Source organism: Gekko japonicus, unplaced genomic scaffold (genome assembly GCF_001447785.1).
Source record: "Gekko japonicus isolate JY-2015 unplaced genomic scaffold, Gekko_japonicus_V1.1 scaffold2374, whole genome shotgun sequence".
NCBI classification, from domain to species: Eukaryota; Metazoa; Chordata; class Lepidosauria; order Squamata; family Gekkonidae; genus Gekko; species Gekko japonicus.
In genome coordinates, this window is record NW_015168116.1 from 123,877 (window position 1) to 130,885 (window position 7,009).

Here is a 7,009-nt window from a genome sequence, read left to right on the forward strand (position 1 = left end):
ATTCCTGCCCTCTCGCCTCAGATGGCTCCCTGTGTGTCTCTTCCACCCCATGGGGGGCTTCAGCCCAGAATTCATACCAAGTTTCTATTCACTGGGGTCTCTATTCATCTCAGGGCAAGAGAGAAAACGTGTCCACTTGCGGTTTGAAACAGGGACGCAGAGGAAAGGCGAGTGCGTATGTGGGGGGGGGGTGAGTCAACGTCCAGGCGGGGGGGGGCTGCTACCCAGTCCTGAGATCGAATGCCTGCAGAGGGTCCTCTGAGCGCAGCAGTGTCCAGCGCCCACAGCCCAAATGCTGCTCTTCCCTGCCTTGCCTTGCTGGGGCTTGAAGAACAGGGGTAGCCACAGAGGGGCCTGTAGTGCAAAAGCACACCAGAGAGGTCATTGTGAGGCCCAGGGATTCAGAGGGGGCTCCAGGGTGGGAAGCTGTGGGTTTCCTGGCTTTGCTGGGGTTAGGAAGGCAGTGGCATGGGTGGGGGGGGGGCTTACTAGCAAGGTCAGGAAAGGTGATTTGCACCCCAGCAGAGCAGACACAAGGGCTGGCAGGGCGAAGGCTTCCCCCATGCCAGAGGAAGGCTGGTAGAGGCTCGGACACACTGGGGGGGGGGGGCAAGGTCAGCGTAAGCTGCTTGGTTGCCACTGGATTTTGTACTCAGACAGACTTGCCTTTGCTGATAGACGTAGATGGGCACCTCGCTTTGCAAGCTCCCTTCCCCGGGGGGGGGGGGGCAGTGATTCGGTCGGTGTGCTGGTCCGTCCCATCCGTGCGTCTGTCTCCCACCCAGGCTTCTGGCCACTTGTTAGCATCACCCGTCAAGCCGCTGGGCCTCCCCAAGGCATTGCTAGCTCCTGCCATGGTCAAGTGTAGCCCAGATGGAGTCAGAGCAGACCTCCATGCATGGGCTGGGAAGCCCCCCCCCCCCCCCCCGCCGGAGTTTTATTCCTCGCAGGGCCGGGCAGGCTTTTCACTGGCACAGGGCGGCCGCGGGGGGTGGGGGTGATCACCAGCATGGTTTAGCAGACTGTCTGGCTTGGGATGTAGGAGACCCAGGTTTTTTAATCCTTCCCCACACGTGCCATGGGACCTGGCTGGGGGACCTTGGGCCAGTGACCTGCCCTCAGCCTCGCCTACCTCACAGAGTTGTTGTGTGGATAAAAAAGAGGAGACGAGAGAGATGTCAGCTGCTTTGCCCCCCCCCATGGGGGATAAAAATGAGGCATAAATGAAGTCAACCCAAACAAACCAATCGCACTCCCCCCTCCTACCAGGTTAAAGCCTATCGGGCCCTGTTGGGTTTTGATAGTGAGATATTGAAAAATGGTATTTAGCAGAGATAATGTAGCCCAGTGTTGGGTTTTGAGATATTGAGATACTGGAAAAATGGTATTTAGCAGAGATAAAATAGCTCAGCAGAACTAGAGTAAAATAATTCAGACCCAGAGTCCATGTGTGATTAAAATAGAAAGTTTTTACTAAATTCTAGCATGGGGAAGGGTAACTGGGATGAAAATAACAACAGAGCTAAACAGCTACATCCTTACACTACAAAAACAAAACTAGAAGAGTGTTATGGCTTCTCTTCCTCTTCTTGAGAACAGCAAACAAAGACGGGAAGATGAGCCATAAAATGCTAAAACACGTTGACACTTTAGTTCCAATCAAACTCCTAGTCAGGGAGAAAATTCCCGGGCTTCTATTCCTAAAACAGCATTGGTTACATGAAACACATGTGACTTCCTGTGAGCAACACAAACAAACATTTAACCCCAGATATACTGAGTGTTTTCCAGGGGTCATTTCGTAGAAAAAGAGCTAGGGGAACTCATTAGCATAACTCATTAGCATATGCCACACCCCCTGACATCACCGGAAGTGTGTCATAAGGCCACACCCCCTGGCATCACCGGAAGTGCGTCATAAGGCCACACACCCCGCCCCCAACGGTCCCGGCCGCCACCGCCAGCCTTGCTGCTCCACTGCCGAGCCCCATGAGGGGCCCGGCGGTGGACCTGCAAGGCCGGCGGGAGTGCAAGGAAGCCCCGCGAAGGCCCTCCCTGGCCCCAGGCAGGCAGGGGGGGAGAGAGGCAGGGAGGAAGCAATGTACCCTCCCTCTTCTCCTGCCTCCTCCTGGCTGAATGAGGGCCGGAAGCAGGGCGGCCGGAAGCAGGGGGTGGGGCTTCGTCATGTGCCCCACCCCCCGTACCTCACCAAGGCTTCTCTCTCCTTCTTCAGAACAGCAAACAAAAGACGGGAAGAGGAGCCATAAAATGCTTGGCACTTTAGTCCCAATCAAACTCCTAGATCAGGGAGAAAATTCCCGGGCTTCTTACAGCTAAAGAACATTGGTTACATGAGAAACATGTGACTTCCTGTGAGTAACATAAACAAACATTTAACCCCAGATGTACGGAGTGTTTTCAGCTTGTAATACCCAACAGGCCCTCTCAGTCTCTCACAAACTGAACTTCCCACCGGTTCTCCCCGCTTTAAATTCCCCCTCATCCTCAAATTTAGTGGTCTCGTTTTCCAGTTTCGTGTCGTAGTTAAGTGCGCAGACTCTAACCTGGGAGGACCGGGTTTGATTCCCCACTCCTCCACTTGCACCTGCTGGATGACCTTGGGCAAGCCCTAGTTCTCTCAGAGCTGTCTCTCAGCCCCGCCTACCTCGCTGGGTGTCTGATGTGGGGAGGGGAAGGGACAGGAGTCTGTAAGCCGCTCTGAGACTCGGAGTGAAGGGCCGCGGGGCAGAAATCCCTTCTCCTGCTCCTCCTCCCCCCTGCAGGCTGTAACTTCAGACTGCGGTCTGACTTCTGAGGCTCCACTCCCCAGCCTCCTCCTCCTCCTCCTCCTCCGGCCCCTCCTCCCGCGTGCCTTTCCCCTCCCTCCTATCGTCCGGCCTTCTCCTCCTGGCCTCATCCAAGCATCCCCTCGAACCCCTTTCAGCAACTCTCCAGCCCATCTTGAGATGCTTCCCCCCTTGTATTTCTCCTCTCCCCTTCTGTGTTTGGGAGGAGACTTGCATGCAGCCTCAGGAGAGACCAGCTCAAAGCGGCACACAACGTGAATGTGGGGACACCTTAACAGCTGCATAAAAAGCAGGAGACCCAGCAGGTCTCCAAAGACAGAACTGGAGCATCAAACCAGCACAATCCATGCCATTGCCTCACATTTTATTTTATTTATTATTTATTTCATTCAATTTCTATCCCGCCCTCCCCGCGAACAGGGTCAGGGCGGCTCACATTCATAAATCCACATAAAACACACATAAAAACAGTTAAAACATTTTGAACAGTCAAATAATCACAGTGCTAACAGTCGTAGCTATTCTTCGTTGATAAGATGGCGTATTCTATGATGTAACACACACAGTTTCCAGCTCAGTAAACTTCCGGCATCACACGACGGCATAACTGATCTCCAGACCAGGGCCAACCCACTGCCACAGATGTTGGTGGTAGTGGTGGGCGGCTCCTAATTGGAAGCCTGGAGGAAGAGCTCCATCTTGCAGGCCCTACGGAACTGTAAAAGATCCCGCAGGGCCCTGATCTCTTCCGGGAGCTCATTCCACCAGTGTGGAGCCACCACTGAAAAAGCCCTGGCCCTGGTGACAGCGAGCCTGGCCTCCTTAGGGCCTGGGATGGTCAATCGATGTTGTGACCCCGACCGCAGTGCTCTCTGGGGTATATATGGGGAAAGGCGGTCCCTCGGGTATGTTGGACCCTGGCCATATAGGGCTTTAAAGGTAAGTACCAGCACCTTGAAGTGAACTCGGTATGCTATTGGCAGCCAGTGCAGTGCCTTCAGCGTAGGGCCGGATGTGCTCCCATCTAGGAAGACCCATCAGAAACCTGGCTGTGGCATTCTGCACGAGCTGCAGCCTCCGGATCTGGGACAAGGGCAGCCCCATGTAGATACTCTAATCTCGAGGTGACCATTGCATGGATCACTGTTGCTAGGTCATCGCGTTCGAGGAAGGGAACCAACTGCCTAATCAGCCGCAGATGGTAAAAGGCCAACTTGGCAGTGGCTGCTATCTGGGCCTCCATTGTTAAGGAGGTATCCAGGAGCACTCCCAAACTCCTCACCTCCGGTGCTGGCACTAGTGGTGCCCCACAGAAGGTCGGGAGTGGGGTCCCCAACCCCAAACTGCCCCGACTCAGGCACAGGACCGCCGTCTTCCCCGGATTTAGTTTCAGCCGGCTCAGTCTAAGCCAACCAGCCACAAACAATCAGCAGGATAGAAGCAGACTAGAAATGCACGGGGAAAGTTCAAAACCCTTCATTGCAGAACTGTTTGGGCCTCGACTCTCATGGTAGAGAGTGGGCAAGCTCTGAGCAGAGGGCATTCCAGTGGCAATGGGCCACTCCCAAAAAGGCCCTGCCACTGTTTAATATTTGGACTGTGTATAGCTATGAATCCAACGGGGATTGTGAAGGAAAAGAAAAGTTTGAATTGTGACAGCGAAAAGTGCCTCATGAGCGCTTATAAAAGTCAACAATTGAAGAGGAGAATCCAGCGAAGAGATTGGGAGCGGATAAAAGCGAAATTGAAATTAATACCATTCTCAAAGCTGGAGATCTCTGGGCATGGCATGAAAGGAAGACGACTTATAGCACAGGAACTGAAAGAGTTAACAGCGACCCGAAGGAGGAGGGGAAGAAGCCGGAGGGAGAGAAAAACAGAGGAAGCCCCTCCCGTCACTGAGAGTGGAAAAGTAACCAGCACGTAAAAGAAGCGGTTTTGAATGTGCCCTGAAGAGACTTTTTAACAGAAATTCAAAGGAACATTACTAACATACTAATACAGAAAGTAACTGGAATGGAAAAAAGATGTTTGAAGCCTTTGATGATTGGACATTACTAACAGTTTAATCTAACAGTTAATAGATCACTCAGCTTTCTCTTCGTCCCACTATATACCTTCCCTATTTTTCTTTTTAAGCGAAACTCCTCCCCTTTTTAGGGGAGTCAATAAAATCTTTATACAAAAAAAAAAGGCCCTGCCACAACTTGTCGGGTATTGCAAGTTGAAAACACTCCGTACATCTGGGGTTAAATGTTTGGTTATGTTACTCACAGGAAGTCACATGTTTCTCATGTAACCAATGTTCTTTAGATGTAAGAAGCCCAGGAATTTTCTCCCTGATCTAGGGATTTGATTGGGACTAAAGTGTCAAGGTGTATTAGCATTTTATGGCTTCTCTTCCCGTCTTTGTTTGGTGTTCTCAAGAAGAAGAAGAAGAGTAGCCATAATCTCTCTCTTCTTGTTTTGTCTTTTGTAGAGTAAGGATGTAGCCGTTTGAATTATTTTATTCCGGGACTGCTGGACTATCTTATCTCTGCTAAATACCATTTTCCCAATATCTCACCATCACCCAACACAACTCAGCACCGGTCTCCCCTCTGCCAGTGAGGGCACAGAGAACAGGAGGACTTGGTGGGCAGGGCAGGGCAGGTGGGGTGAGGTGAGGTGAGGTGTGGCGGTCCTTCAGGCCTGCCAGTTGCAAGGCCTTACAAGGAAGAAGCCGCACTCTGAACTGTGCCTAGATCTCTGTATGCCTGCAAGTGCCACACCGAAGGTCGTGTGGTTGGGTTCACGGCCTTCCTTTCTCGCCCCACGCTCCTCCTCCTGGCCCCTGCCCTCTCTCTCTCCCTGGGCTGGTGCTCTGGCTGGCTGGCTCAAGGCCAAAGAGTGACTCCCCGCCTTTGTGGGCACCTCTCTCCTTCCTGCCGGTGGGTTCTGTCGTGGCTCCCAGCACTGCTGACTGACTGACTTCGCCCCCTCCCGGACCACCCTTCCTGCCTTTCACCCCCACCCCAGAGGCCTGCCTCTTTCGTGTTGAGGGTGGGGCGTGGCCTGGGAGGGGCCCGTGGGTGGCCCCTATCCCCTGACACCCTCGGGGCTGAAATCCACAGTGCCACCCTCACACGCTCTCCAGGCGGAAAGGCCCATCCATCGAGTGGGGCGGCCCTCCAGTCCCTCGGCCTGCCTGGGCCTTACACAGCCAGAGAAAGGGGCTCTGACACCCGACAGCTCCGGCTGGATGGAGTGAATGGTGCTTGTGCGGGGGGCGGGGGGGGCACCTGTCTTGTTTTCTGGAAAAGCTGGCTTGTTTGGTGTGGTTTGAAAAGTCCTAAAACCCAATAACATCTTAAGACTAGCAACAGTAATGTTGATGTGAGCTTCCTCCTAAAGAACAAAATCTCGTTTTAAAGAATAAATTGGGAGATTTCTAAGACCAACAAAGTTTTATTCGAGGTGTGAGCTTTTGTGTGCATGCACACTTCATCAGACATGTGCCTGCACACGGAAGCTCACACCTTGAACAAAACTTTGTTGGTCTTAAAGATCCCATTGGGGGACTCTAACTTTATTCTGTTGCTTCAGACCAACAGGGCTGCCCCCACCTTGATCTATCTTTCGGAATTTCTGTTTTTAAAAAACAAGGGGATGGTTGGTGCCAGTGTTCCCTCTAAGCTGAGTTAGTGTGAGCTAGCTCACAGTTTTTTAGCCTCTGGCTCACACATTTTTGTCTTGGCTCAGGAAGGATGGGGCTCCAGAAGAGCAAACTAATTTATGCAGCAGCCCAATCGCTAGCTCACAACTTTAATGCTAGCCACTCACAAAGTGGAATTTTTGCACACAAGACTCTGCAGCTTAAAGGGAACATTGCAGCGACAAATCAGTCACAACCCCAGTGGTGTCCCCACCCCTTTCCTCGGGCTCCGGGCAGAGCGACAGAGACCTGTCCTCATTCCAGCAGTCTGAAGGGGGCTTGCGCCAACCCCTCCCCCCTCCCCCGACGGGCAGGTGCCTCAACAGGTAATTCAGGGGCGTGTTCCTGGGCAGAGGTCATCAGCTGATAAGAGCTGCCCTGAGCCTGCCTGTGGCGGGGAGGGCGGGATAAAAACTGAATGAATGAATGAGTGAATAAGTAAATAAATACATAAATAGGCGCGCTTCGGGCCTTCCTGCTCAACGCTCAGCCGGTTCTCTCCCCCCCC

The 7,009-nt window shown here is 52.7% G+C and overlaps 1 protein-coding gene across 1 annotated transcript in view; it reads right to left on the reverse strand.

Moving 5' to 3' along the window:
• NAT16 (N-acetyltransferase 16 (GCN5-related, putative)) overlaps positions 1 to 7,009 on the reverse strand; it is a 37,846-nt gene that overhangs the window by 19,654 nt on the left and 11,183 nt on the right. The gene's annotated exons all lie outside the window — the stretch shown is intronic.